Genomic DNA, 15,186 nt, shown 5'->3' with positions numbered 1-15,186 from the left:
CAGTAAGTAACTCATCTGAGGTCACCCCTCACCTAAGGTCATAATGTTAATTTCTATCTTTTCTTCTTGTAATTTTAAAGTTCTGTGCTTTACATTTATGTCTTAAATCCATCTGGAATTATGGAAAACCGTGTTGGGATTTTGATTAAAATTACTTTAAATTTACATATTAATTTGGGGAACGTCACATAGCCATTTCCAAAGTCTTCTGAAAATGGGACAAGGTAAAATATATGTGTATAGATGTAAAATTTCAATCTAGAAAGGGCTGCAAGGCAACATAACATTTTTTAAGTGGATAATAGAAGCCCAGTCATTCATACAGTGAGTAAGTTTGGAGTGCTTACTCTATGCCCAGAATTATTCTATGCATTTAAGACAAATCACTGAAAAAATGCAATACAGCTTCTAATTTATGGCCTTTGCATTCTAGTAGGGCAGACAAAAGACAGACAACCGAGGTGAACATTTTCCCTCAAATGCCTACACTCTTTGCCTAGCTTTCATAATCCATCTAACACTTGGGTATCGAGGCATCAGCTAGATTTGTGAGACAGAAGACAGACAAAGACACACGGTACTGGTAACACTATGATAATGTCACAGGACAGACAACCACCAGACACAATAGCACTCTCCCTGGGTATTGTTTTGTCTTCGTTTTTGTTTTTAAATCAAACTATGTCCACAGGAATACCCAATTTCATGGAAAAAAGTCTTAACATATTTAGATGAAATCTTACAAAGAATACGTATTTACCTGTTTACTAATCTTTTTTCCACATAACTACAAGTTTTGTCTGTTCCTTCTGCAGAATTTCCTGTGTGATCAATGATCTGGGATAAAAAGCTTAACAAGAACATGAAAAACAAGGATCACAGGGGAGGCTGTGGTAGTAAACACTGTTTAAAAAATGTTTATTTAGTTATTTTGAGAGAGTGCTCATGGGTGCACAAGCAGGGGACGGGCAGAGAGAGAATGAAGGAGAGAGAGAATCCCAAGCAGGCTCTGTGCTCCAGCACAGAGCTCCACACGGGGTTCTATCCCATGACCCGTGAGATGATGACCTGAGCTCAAATCAAGAGTCAGATGCTTAGCTGACTGAGCCACCCAGGCGCACCATAAACACGTTGACCGTATTTACATGCAGGAATTACTCTCAGTACTTTGCATACATTAGTTCATTTGTCCTCAGAACAATCCTATGAAGGAGACACTATTATTATTACCTCCGTGTCACAGAAGAGGAAACTGAGGCAAGGAACTTGTCCAAAGTCTCGCAGGGATTTTAGTGTGAACAGTGGTGCAATAAAACAAAAAGTATACTTACTTGGAAAAAAAAAAAAAAAAAGACAACGAAACAACTACAGTTGACCCTTGAACATGCAGGAGTTAGGGGTACTGACCCCTGTGCGATTGAAAACCTCAGTACAACTTTTGACTCCCCTAAAAGTTAAGAATTACTAATAGCCTACCACTGATCAGAAGGCTTACTGACAACATAAACAGTTAACACGTATTTGGTGTTATATGTATCATATATTGTGTTCTTACAATAAAATAAGCTAGAGAAAAGAACATGTTGCCAAGAAAACCATAAGAAAGAGAAAGTACATGTACAGTACTGAACTGTATTTATCAGGAAAGAAGATCTGCCTATAAGTGGACCCATGTAGTTCAAACCTATGCTGTTCAAGGGTCACCTGCACATCAAGAGCACTGCTGAGCATCGTAGTGCCTTTAGGGAAGTAAACCAAGGATGCTGAGAGCATGACTGGGTGCCCCTGGACAGCCTCTTTGAGTCCAACTGAAGCCAAGAGTTGAAAGACGAGGATCAGGGCCGGGAGCCCAAGGCTCAAAGGCCAGGAGGTGGATAGGGTCATGGCCTTGAGGATCCCAAGGAAGCCAGCATGGCCGTGCGGGCCAGATCATCAGGGGGCTGTGGGCCATGGTCTGGAGTTCGGGTTACCATACTCACCGTGAGAAGCCAGTGAAGGGTGAGGTGAAGGAAGAACTATGTGTTTTACTGCAATGGGTTCTTAGCAGTAACAAATTTGGAAGCGGGTCTCTTCTAGAACTGTCACTGTGTGTTTTAAAAAAAATTGTAAACATCATTTTACTGTTTTTCCTGCTGCTACCCTCTCCTTCCGTTTTAACCTCAAGCTTTGGCAGGAGAGTAATCCCAGGTTAGCAAGAGATTATTGTCTTGTCTTCTTTGAAGTGAACTGGTAAATAAGCCCCATTTCTCTTTGTTTTTGACTGCCAGGGAGCAGCTTTACCGTGTTCTTTAGCTGAGGGGGGAAAGAAATAGAGTGAACAGAGATTTCATTTTCCTTCCTTTTGGCCAGGAAATAAACTCAGGCTTGAATGTGACAGAGGTGAAGTCTGCTAATAGTCAGGAGGCCATCGTTAGCTTGGGGCATACCATCTCCTCCTTCAGGCCACAGGGAATCACAGTGGGTTTCACTCTGGATCTCCTATTTCAGTACTGAAACTATCAATCCGTGTGAACCAATTACCAGTGGATGCGACTTATTTTATTTAGCTTATCAAAAGCCTTGGCCAGGCTCCACAACCACTGGTAATAAAAATATTCAGTTACTGTAGATGGGATTAACTGTAATGTTTTGTTATGGATCGGAAACTGATTTGGAAACAGGAAGCAAAGGGTAAGACAAGCTCTGGGTGGAAACGCACAAACAACGGAATCCTCTGTTACCTGTCATTGGGAGTGGTCTTTTTAAAACCATTTTGCAAACCATACCAAGTATCTAATAAATCTTCAGGTTTGCCAAGGGCCATGTTAGGAACTCTGGACTCAGACTGGCTCTTGGGCACGTTGTTTCGCCTGTAAGTCTCATTTTTCTAATCTGTAAAATGATAATAATTGTACCTTTTCATCGGGTGATGAAGATAAATAAGGTAATGTATTTTAGCTTAGTGCCTGGGGTTCCTCTGATAAAGCTGTTAGTCTTATTTCTGAGAAGAAAATACCGATCCGGTAGGAAAAGCTACAGAAAATCTCAATGAAACTGTGTGCTAAGCCTGGAGAATATATAGAACGCATTTTCCAAAGCACAGTTACCATCCTCACAAAAACTCCTGCTTCCTGCAGGTAACTGATTTACTGGTACCACCTTCACTCAGGGGTCTGAAATTGAGATCAGGGCTCATCCTCCAGAGCTCATCAGGTCCTCTTCCCCCTGCCCCCTGTCCCATCCTCTCATCTGATCTTGTCTCTAAATATTGATCATTTTTTTCTCTCTGCTTTCCAGCCCTTCGTTTAGACTGGGGGTTGGCAAACTTTTCCTGAAGAGTGTGAGATAGTAAATATTTTTTGCTGTGCCAACCCATACAATCTCTGTTACAACTACTCAAACCTCAATCCTAGCACAAAAGCAGCCATAGACAATTATGTAAAAGAATGGGTACGACTCTGTTCTAATAAAACTTTATTTACAAAAACAGGTGGAGGGCCAGATTTCACTCAGAGGAGGTTGTTAGCTGACGCTTAATTTAGATTACCCTTAATTTAGACCACCACGATCTCTTAGAGATTAGGAATGTAGTCCCCAAGCCTCCCTGTGGGCCAGATCTAATCCAGTCATTCTCCATTTAAAACTTTTCAATGGTTTTCCTTTTTTTTTTTTTTTTTTTTTATTTAATTTGCAAACAGTGGTCTTGGACCCTATCCTTAAAATCACTTGAGCTGCTTTTTAGAATACAGAGTTGAAGGCTCCTCTCCAGAGACACTAAAATAGCATCTCTGGAAGACAGGCTGGGGAGCTGGATATTAATGAGTATCCCAGGGAATTCTGACGCAGGAGTCCTCAAACTGGGGCCTGTGGACCCCTGAAGGCCCCCCGTGTGCTTTTGGGACTTCTGTGATGCAGGGAAGAATCACAAAGTGTGTTGAGGGTGGGAGGAGAGCCTTATGGAGAAGGTGACAGCTGAGTGTAGGCCTGAAAGAGGAAGCATATCTCTGGGAGGAACGTTCCAGGCAGAGAGAAAGCCCCAGGCTGGCGTGACTGGTGAGAAGTCCAGTGTGGTTGGTGTGGCGGGGGTGGGGAGCAATGAGAGAGGATAAGAGGGATGCAGAGGAAAGGGGCCAGAACAGATGGAGTAGGGCCTTGGAGGCCATCGAGAGACTTGGCTTTCTGCTGAGAACAAAATGGGGGCCTGTTGGAGAGTGTCAGCAGGTCAAATTATGCAAGCTATTCCAGGAATTCTAGCCATCTCTTCCTCCTTCCTCACACTCCATCTGAGCATTTATCTCTCTCCCCCTGTGCACTGGATCCCTTGAGAATCCAGGCTCTCCCTCTTACCTGCCTTTGTCCTCAGCGCCAGCAATGCCCAGGACCTTGTGGGTATTCAACACGTAGTGATGAATGTCAAAATGCCTATGTTTTCCCCTGTGGCTGGATTTGGATTTGGGTTTGGTAAGAACCTCTTGAGAAAAACAGCCTTTTTCAAATAAACATGAAAAAAAAAGTATTCATTTTTCTGTGAGAAGTTTAATAAATGATGTAGTATCTTTAAAAGAAAAAAAAAAGCCCACCATCAGAAACACTTCACCAGAGAACGAGAAATCAACATGCCTTTCCTTTGCGATCATAAATAAATCCGAATTAAAAAATTCGTGTTTTCCGGATGCGATTCTGTGGCATTGGAAAAGCAAATCCCTTTTTTCTGTAGCGGGCCATTAGGGAGTTCTACAATGCTTGTTTCCGCTCTTCTCAGAATGTGGCTGGCCTCCTGTGTTGACGCGTCCCCTCCACCTCCCCTTGAGGATCTTTCTGGGCAGTGTTTTCTTCAGCACCATCTGAGGAAGAATTAGGCAGTTTGCACTGACCACATGAACCGCCCCTGGGCTAACCCCCCCACCGTGGCTGGACCCCAGTCACTGCATAGCGTGGTTCCCGCTCTTCACTCCGGACCAACATTTTCTTCCCCTCGGAGTGGACACCCAGTCCTGGCTCCCAGGGTCTGGAAACCAAGGGGGCCCCGAACACAACTGCCACTAGGAACCCCCATTCTCCACCCCTTCACTTCCACAAAGGGCATAAGGAAAGTAAATATGCTCACATTCTTTTCCAAAGCTTGAAGCGTAATGAACTCTAATGGAGATTTTAAGGAAGAAGAACATCACAGCTCAAAGAAATCATAGTATTCTACCAAACACGTATGTGTATGTGTGTGTGTGTGTGTGTGTGTGTGTAAGTGTGTGGTCCACGGTGCTTTGGTTCCCACCAGGAGCTGTCTTTTTTATCTGTATTTGTAGGAAAAATCTAATAGTTCCTCTTGCTCTGTGTCTAAGAAGTCATTTCCCTTGAGACAGCAGTTTTCAGAGGCACTAAGAACTTCCTTAGAGCAGGGGAGACCTGTAATCCCTTCCCTCTAGACTGAAGGTCTGCATTATGCTGTATACCCCACAGTGCAAGGCCTGCCGCGGGTTTTAGTTTATGGGGTTGGTCCAGCGCCCGGGACTGTGCCTGTCATTTGGAAGCAGTGCTCTGTTAATATTTATTAAATGGAGGAGTGTGAGGTGTTACATAATTTAAAATTCTAACTTATGTGCCAACCCCCCCCCCCCCCCCCCCCATATCTCCTTTACTCCATAATCCTTGCTTCATCCCAAGGAGGCAGCCTCAGGGAGGCATTCACTACTTTGGGGTGAATGATCAGAAAGACAGGGTTTTTGAGGGCACTCAAAGCAGAAACCACTAATATGGGCAAATTCCTTATGAATTCGATTTCCTGAGTTAGTGGAGAATAAGTAAAGAAACACTCTCCAATCGTTCCTAGAAGCCACATCCCAGGCAGAGAGCTGGCGGCCGAACCTCCAGGTATGTTTGAGGAACCTGAGAGGTGAGACTGGGAGGTGAGGACAAGGACATGGCTGTGATGGCCTCACCCAGTTGTTGAAGAACATTCCCCATGAACCCAAGGGCAATATGGAACAGTGGACAGCCTGACTCCGAGGACCCAGCAGCAGAACATCCCTAGGGCTGGGGCACCTGGGTGGCTCAGTCGGTTGAGTGTCCGACTTCAGCTCAGGTCTTGATCTTGTGGTTCGTGAGTTCGAGCCCTGCGTTGGGCTTTGTGCTCACAGCTCAGAGCCTAGAGCCTGCTTCAGATTCTGTGTCTCCTTCTTTCTCTGCCCCTCCTCTGCTTTCACTCTGTCTCTCTCTCTCTCTCTCTCTCAAAAATAAATAATAAACATTAAAAAATTTTTTTAAAAATGCCAAGGGCTGTATGTGGTACCCATACAGCTAGCAACCCTCCACCAGTCTGCCTATTGCTTAGAATAGAGCAGCACTCGGCACAAAGCAGGCATTCGATAACTTTTGAATTAACATATAGAGGTACTCAGTGAATATTTCTAGCTTTCTACTCTTTGCTTGAGTAAATTTTAACCCACTTTGTGTCTGTTACTCATTCATGAAACAGATATTCTAACACCCTCACTAGAAACAGAGGAAAACAGCACCCACGTACCCTGCAAGGCTTTGTAAGGATGGTGCTGACATGTAAGACGGGCTCCCTGACCCCAACTATGTACTGGCTGAGAGAACAAGGCTCAGGGAGTAAAAGGAGAAAATAAGTTAGAAAAATAAACGTATAAGAGCCAGATGAGGCTGTCATTGCCAGAAGAGTAGAGTGTAGGAGAGATTGGGCAGGAGGGAGGATATTGAAACATAAGCAGGACTGACATGAGAGGGGCAGGGGGAGTAGGGAAGGTATAGGAGGAGAGGGGAATTAAATGAGCGAAGTAGTTGAAGCAGGAATGAGCATGTGCGTTCCAGTTACAACAGACTATCGATCAGAAACGCTGGAGCAGAGAGTTGATGTCAAGATCTACTCGTGAGACCAGAGAGAGGGGCCAGAGAAACTGAGACACTTCTCAGTGCCGAGCTAAGGAGTCTCGACTTGTCAAGGAAGCAGGACCCATTACCTATGTTTCAGGGCCCAATGCAAAATGAAAATCCAGGGTTCCTGGTTCCAACATTAGGAGTTTCAACACAGGACGGCAGAACATTCAACCACGTGCAGGGCCTCCCAAGCACAGGGCCCAGGGCGACTGGCCAACCGGTACACCCACCAAGCCCATACTGTGTGTGAGCATTGACAATGCATTGCACAATTTTGACGGGAAAACGCTGCATTGGAGTGGCGTATTAGAAAGACTAGGTGTACCTCCTAGGTGGTGGGGACAGGAAGTGGCAGAAGGGTACCTATCAGAAAATCATGGGACTTGTCACACATGTGGTAATAAGCCCACAGAGAAGGTCGGTGGTTGTAGGAATGGGATGGAGGGACATGTGTAATGTATTAGCAGAGGTCACTGACTCTAGGGGCCAAGTATGGGGACAACCCAGGCCCTCTGTGGTGATGTCCCGGCTCGCACTGGGTCTGGGAGAAAGCTGGAATCCTGGAGAGAAAGAGGAAGTGTGGTAAAAGGACCTGGTTTGGGGAGGTTGGTGGGGAGTAAGCAGTCTTAGTCATGCTGAGTATGAGATAAGGGCAGGGCCTCCGAGAAGAAATGCCCTGCCAGCCGTTAAAGATGAGGAAGAAAGTTCAGTTTTGGAAATGGGAGATTTGAAAGAAGTGAAAATTCTTGTGTAACGATTGAGGTTGTGAGGCCATAGATGCAATTTCTTAGGAATCAAGTGGATAGATAAGCGGGGTGCTAAAAACAGCTGAGTACTTTAAAATAATATTTTCTACCTCCACTTAGAAGGAATTGGGCAATTAGCCATGATGTTGGTTGGAGCCAGCAAGCCCGGTGGAAGTTTTTCTCAGTTGCTATTTCCATAAGGTGGTTGTGCAGAATCACAAACCAGTTTTGATCCTTCAGTGTTAAAACATGGCAAAAAAAAAAAAGCCGAAACACTGGTAAAACTTACTGGCATTAACTGTCGAAGGGCTCTTGTAGCAGGTTCCCCAATGCCGTCCCCCCACCGCCTTTAATGATCCATTTATTTTTCAGGCAATTCTTTCAGGAATTTGAAAGTTTAAGCAGGGGTTACATAGAGAACTAACAGGAAATGTCTCATCTTTCCAAGTTTATTGTTGAGAGTGGCCAGATGTCATTTGTTTGTGAGTGGGAAATGGGAAGTTAGATCACAGAACGTGAAATTTAAAACTCCATGCTTAAAAAAAAAAAAAAAAGGTGGGGGAGAGGGGGAGTGGAGAGAGGAGAAACACACACAGGGAAGCGTCTTTGCCTCCCATGACTTATGTTAACAGTGTAGTGGGGCAATGCTCATGAGCAAGACGCTAATATGAGAACATGCTTTACTGTCTGCAGGCATCACTCCCTTCGAGGTCTGTGTGCAAACAGCTGGTCTCCGCCTGGCCGGGCCAGGGTGTTTGGGAGCTCTCTGCGGATCGGCTGTAATTATAAACCCCACGAAGGGCCAGGAATGGAGGCCAACGTTCTTATTGGTCATCGTGCCCCAGAATCAAGAATGAGACAGGAACTTACAGAGTCCTTCGCTTTAGCACTTACTAAAGCAATTATACTGATTTTTTTAAATTATGTTTTCAGCCTCTCTGGTTTAAACAATCTGGGTCAAACACTTCCAGACTGTTCAGGCTGGCTCAGATCTGGGCCCTTCAACTGTCCCGGAAATACCCTCTTCATCCCTTGCTGTGGCTACAGTGGGCTTTGGCAGGCTCCCCCTCGGCCAGGTGTTTTCCCCCAACAGTTGCCATGGCAGCAATGTTCAACAGAGGTTCTGAGGGGCTTGGAATTGACAAGCCAGAGGTGGGGCCTGAGTTGCTGTCTCCAGTCCACGATTTGCTGATCCATCTGTCTTCCTCAGAGAGGGAGCACATAGTACAGGACTGTGCTTCCTTGGAAGATGACAGGCACCAGGCCAGACTAACAGACGTAAATTTGGAATTGCTTATTGGATTACTGGGCCAAACATGGGAAATGTAGCTGGAGGGGAAGATACAGAGCAAAGGGATCCAAGAGCAGCTCCAAGGCTCAGAACTTCTTGGCCAGTGTTGGAAAGAAAAAGAAAGCCCGGATCTACTCCTGGGCTTTCAAGGGCAACAAGAAAGATTCTCTTCACCCCCATCCCTGTCTTCCACTTGAATTATTTAGCAGTTTTTCTTCCTTGGCCCCTGCCTAAGATCCTGACATCCCCACTTTAGTCTCTTCCTGGGATTAAATCATTAAGGCCTCATTTATGCAAATACTGAACGGGAGGACGGAGCCCATTGGCCAGCCTGCTTGGCCATAATGTCTACCTAGGCATTTATTGTCACGGTGTCCAAGGGCTGGGAAACACAAGAGATAAGCTACTTTTTTAAAAAATTATTGTGGCAAAATATAGATTTTCCAAAATTTACCAATTTAACCATTTTTAAGTGTACAATTCAGTGGTGTTAAGTACATTCACTGTGTTATACACCATCACCACTACCCATTTCCACAACTTTTCATGACCCCAAACAAAAACTCTGTACCCATTAAACAATAACTCTCCATTCCCTCCCCTACCCCAACCCCTGGTAAACTCTAGTCTACTTTATGACTATGAATTTGCCTATTCTGGGTATCAACACATAAGTTTTTTAAAATAACTGTTGTTTTTGTGAAAATGATACATGTTTTTTAAATACATGCTTGAGGAACACAGGAGAGTACAAAGGCAAAAAAAACAAAGGAGGGGCGCCTGGGTGGCTCAGGTGGTTGAACATCTCACTCTTGATTTCGGCTCAAGTCATGATCCCAGGGTCATGGGATCGAGCCCTGAGTAGGGCTCCATGCTGAGCGTGAAACCTGCTTAAGATTCTTTCTCCACCCCCCCCCCCCCAGTTCTCTCCCCTGCTTACAGGCAGGCAGTCTCTCTCTCTCTCTCTCTAAATTAAAAAAAAAAAAAAAAAAGGCAAAGGAGAATTACATCATGACGTGCCATTGTCAACATTTGCTCAACATCATTCCTGACACTTTTGTGTACATTCAGACTTACAGAACCAAAAGAAGAAAAATGCACAGTCAGATAAACTTTATAAAAATGAGATTATTCAGGGGTGCCTGGGTGGCTCAGTCAGTTAAGGGTCCCACTCCAGATTTTGGCTCAGGTCATGATCTCACACAATTCATGAGTTTGAGCCTCACATCGGGTTCTGCACTATCAGTGCAGAGCCTGCTTGGGATTCTCTCTCTTCCTCTCTCTCTGCTCCTTCCCTGCTCGTGCTCTCATGCTCTCAAAATAAATAAATAAACTAAAAAATGATAATAATAAAAACATAAAATAAAATAAAAATGAGATTATTCAATACATCGAGTTTTGAAGTTAAAAACTCAATTTTTCTTGCATTTAACAGAAGAGAAATTAATTGAAGTTATTACCAAATTTCAGATAAGTGATTTCTTACAGCAAAAATTATTAACTCTGAAAAAACTCCTCACCGTTCGTGAAAATGATGAAGATGGTGGGCTCCTTATGACCTGCTGATCAGGTTCCTTTGGCTGCAGCAAGGGCAACGCTGTGATGAGTGGCGGTGAAGTGTGTGCTTCCTCTGCGGCTGCTCCCCCTCTAAATCCCAATTGTTGCTGGTTGATTATTACTTTTACCTCATTAAGGTGCTGACATTTCAGGCAAGGCGCGGTGAGTGAGGTGAAGGGAAAGCAAGGGGACCCAGGAGGCTGGAGGTCGATGTGAGTGGAGTGGCGTCATAGCACCGGGGCCGCGTGCTTGGAGCCTTCTTGATCAAAGCTGTATAACGGTACTGATGAGGACAGGCGACTTTTTTGAGATCTTACTATGGGCCAAGCATTACACTAATCAAATACCTGCCACGTATTAAGTTCCTCGATCCTAACATGCAACCTATGATCAATGCTATTGGCTCACTATTTTATGTTTATTTTTGCTGTAGGGATAAGGAGCTGAGGTTTATGGAAGGAACTTGACCAAGGTCACAATCTGTGTTCTCTCCACTGAATCTACAGGCAGAGCCATTGGATGTGCAGCTTCAGCAAGGGGCTCTTTCTAACGGGCCCCCAAGGGTGAGACAAATGGTAGAGGGAGCAGTCAACCCTTTATGTCAACATGGTGCATCCTCTTGATTTGTCTAGTTTGCTCTCCTCCATGATGTTTCCATTTGACAGATGATGGACAGAGGTGACGTGACTCCACCAGGGACAGAGCCCAGGTGTCAGTTCTGGGGCTTGGACTCCAATGCCAGCCTTTTACTGCTCTGCCCCCTTCCTCATCCAGTGCTTTCTGATCTGGACAATACTACTTGCCAATATTAATGGGTTGGGGGGAAGGATTCCTTCAAAAACAAAAGAACTTCTGAATTAACATCTTCTGGTAGATGTCATATAAAATTCAAGGTCTTTGCTTTCGTTTCCTGAAGCTGCTGGTAACACATTCCCACAAATTGGGTGGTTTAAAATAATAGAAATGTATTCTTTCTCAGTTCCGGAGGCCAGAAGTCCCAAATCAATGTATCAGCAGGCTGCACCCCATGAAGGCTACAGGCAAGAATGCTTCTTTGCAGCTTATAGGGGCCACTCATGATCCTTGGTGTTCCTGGCTTGTAGATGCATCACTGAAATCTCAATCACCATCTTCATGTAGCCTTCTCCTGTCTTATAATCCTGTCATTGGATTTAAGGCCCATCCTAATCCAGGACGGTCTTTGGCAAGACTCTTTTTCCAAATAAGGTTACATTCCGAGGTTCCAGGCAGACATATGTTTTGAGGGGTGGCTATTCAAGCCACAGGCTCCATGGTGAATGACTGACTCTGGAAGCAGTGCTTCTCAAGTTAGTGCTTTTGAGCCCATCGGTGAGAGCAGACAGAAGAGTCACTTGCTGGGACGCCTGGGTGGCTCAACTGGTTGAGCATCCAACTCTTGATCTCTGCTCAGGCATGATCTTGTGGTCTTGGGATCAAGCCCCACATCCGGCTCTGCCAGGCGCATGGAACGTTCTTGGGATTCTCTCTCTCTCTCTCTCTCTCTCTCTCTCTCCCTCTCTCTCCTTCTGCCCCTCCCCTGCTCATGCTCACTCTCTCTCTCTCAAAAAGTTTTTTTTAACAAAATTCAAAAAAAAATTTAAAAAAGGATTGTCACTTGCTGGTGAAACTTCAGACCTGTCTTGAATAGGAAGCTACTGGTGGTACCCTTGTTGGAGCTGGCCAGAGTCATAGCCAAATCCCACAACTGCAAATGTCTCTACATTTCACTGGAAAGGCACATCCTCACTTAGTTTCTGACTAGAAAAAAAAAAAGTAGCAAAGGTCAAACCCCATGAGGCTATGTCACAAGTCTATATATAATGCTCTCCTATGGTTCACACAAACACCCACAAGGGAGTTTAGTTCAATATTTTGAACTGTCCCCAAGTTTATAGGACATATTATGAGGTTGAAACATCTGATAAATTATTTTTGGAAAATAAACTGAGATCTGGTCTGGAGCATACATTTAAACCTGTATCCCTTTGTCTGAGTTCACTGAGGACCTGTTGGTCTAAGGCTTGAGGGCTCCAGCTTTCCAGGAAGCTGATGCCAGTGGATAGATTCTGGTTTTACTCTGCCCACAAGACCCCTGCTCTGCCATACTAATTCCTAAAATTCTCCTTTTCTTTTCTTTCTAGTCCTTCGCATACCAAATTTAAAGAGGCTTAAAATGGATTCTTTTTTGATACCAAAGATCTTCCCTGGAAGGACTCCTCCTTCTTCGTCATCCTATCTGACCCCGAGCTCATCCCCTTCTTGAATCTTTCCCCACTCATCCCAGACATCAAAATTCAAGCCTTCCTCTGAAATCCCAAAGGCTTTATTGCAATACTACTTACCAGCACTTGGCACACGCCTCATTGCTGATGCTGGCAGACAAATGGTGCAGTGTCTTACCTTCCTGTATCTCTCATCTGCATCCAGGACCAGATATCAGGTCAATGCTGCTTGAATGACACCGGTAGCCCCTGGTATTCCTGGAACCCCCCTCCATCAGATCAGCAGGAAGACACTTAGTTACTCAGAATTCAACAGCTTCATAAATTTAATTCATTTTTGTTTTATTTTATTTATGTGTAATTAATTAGGTTAGTTTTTCATTGCAGTAAAATGAACCTACAGTGTTACATTAGTTTCGGGTGTACAATATAGTGATTCAGCAGTGCTATACATTACTCAGTGCTCATCATGATAAGTGTGCTCATAATCCCCTTCACCTATTTCACCCCCCGCCCCCACCTCCACTCTGGTAACCACCATCTTGTTCTCTGTATTTAAAGTGAAATCACATGGTATTTGTCTTTCTCTGATTGACTTATTTCACTTAGCATTATACCCACTAGATCTATCCATGCCATTGCAAATGGCAAGATTTCATTCCTTTTTATGGCTGAGTAATATTCCAGTGTGTGTGTGTGTGTGTGTGTGTGTGTGTGTGTGTGTATCTCACATCTTTATCCATTCAATCTTTGGTGGACACTTGGGTTACTTCCAAATAATACTGCAATAAACATAGGAATGTGTATGTCTTTTAGAATTAGTGTTTTTATATTCTTTGGATAAAAACCCAGTGATGGAATTCCTGGATCATATGGCAATCCTACTTTTAATTTTGGGGGAACCCCCATAATGTTTTCCACAATGGCTGCACTGGTTTGCATTCCCGTAACAGTGAACAAAGGTTCCATCAACACCCACAGCTACAAAAATTTTTTTCTTAGGTTGAAACCTTTTAAGGTTTACTTTCTTAGCAACTTTCAAATATATGATACAGTATTATTAACTATAGTCACGATGCTGTATATTGTATCCTCAGGATTCCACATGCTCACCAATACTTGTTGTTTCTTGCATTTTTGCTCTTTAACCATTCTGACAGGCGTGAGGTTACATCCCATTGTGGTCTTGATTTGTATTTCCCTGATGATGAGTCATGTTGAACTTCTTTTCATGTGTCTGTTGGCCATCGGTATATCGTCTTTGAAGAAATGTCTGTTCATGTCTCCTGCCCATTTTTAACTGGATTATTTGTTTGGGGGCCATTGAGTTGTACAAATTCTTTATATGTTTTGGACACTAGCCCCTTATCAGATATATCATTTGCAAATATCTTCACCTACTTAGTAGGTTGTCTTTTTGTTTCATTGATTGTTTCCTTAGCTGTAAAGAAATTTTTTATTTTAACGTGGTCCCAATAGTTCATTTTTGTTGCTATGACCCATGTCAAAGAAACTACTGCCCGTACTATCTTCTAAGATTTTTATGGTTTCAGATCTTACATTTAGGTGTAAATTTAATTCATTTTGTAATAATTGTCTTCCATTGATTTTTATTTATCCTCAAAACCAGTTGTAGAAATCCTTAGCTTTGCCTTATGAGGTAGCCTACTGTTAGTTTTATTATTTAGACCTCATTTTTGTTTCAAAAAAAAAAAAAGTAAAGCCTCACATCCTGGGCTTTGACACGTTTTAATGGATGACTAATGCTATAGTCAGAGAACCAGTGTGATAGAGACTATCAGTCATGCATTGCTCGTACACGGATGGCTCCCTTCTGCTAGGAAATGAAATCCCTGCTAGCAACCAGGGTTCTCAGCACACTGCCCATCCAGCCTTAGTCATCATCGAGTGCATGACCCTTCTTCAGGGGTCCCTGCCGGTAGGTCACACTGGATCAACCCAAGTCAGGCACTGTTCACTGGCTCTTACATAGATTTTTTAATAATTGAGGTACAACTGACATGGAACATTATATTAGTTTCAGGTGTGCAACATGATTATTCAATATATGTAGAGACAGCAATGTGGTCACTACAGTAAGTCCAGTTAACATCCACCAACACCCACAGCTACAAAAATGTTTTTCTTACGGTGAAACCTTCTAAGGTTTACTTTCTTAGCAACTTTCAAATGTATAATACAGTATTATCAACTATAGTCACGATGCTGTATATTGTATCCTCAGGATTTCTTTGTTTTATAAGTGGAAGTTTGTACCTTTTGACCACTTTCATCCATTTTGTCCATCCTTTACCTCCCACAGATTGGCAGCCATCAATCTGTTCTCTGTAGCTGTGAGTTCAGGGGGGTTTGTTCTCTTGCTTTTAGATTCCACATATTGGTGAAATCATATGGTGTTAGTCTTTCACTTTCTGATTTATTTCACTTAGTGTAATGCCCTCAAGGTTCATCCACG

This window comes from Felis catus, chromosome F2 (assembly GCF_018350175.1).
Source record: "Felis catus isolate Fca126 chromosome F2, F.catus_Fca126_mat1.0, whole genome shotgun sequence".
In the NCBI taxonomy this organism is placed as follows: domain Eukaryota; kingdom Metazoa; phylum Chordata; class Mammalia; order Carnivora; family Felidae; genus Felis; species Felis catus.
Note: the sequence above shows the minus strand (reverse complement) of the source record.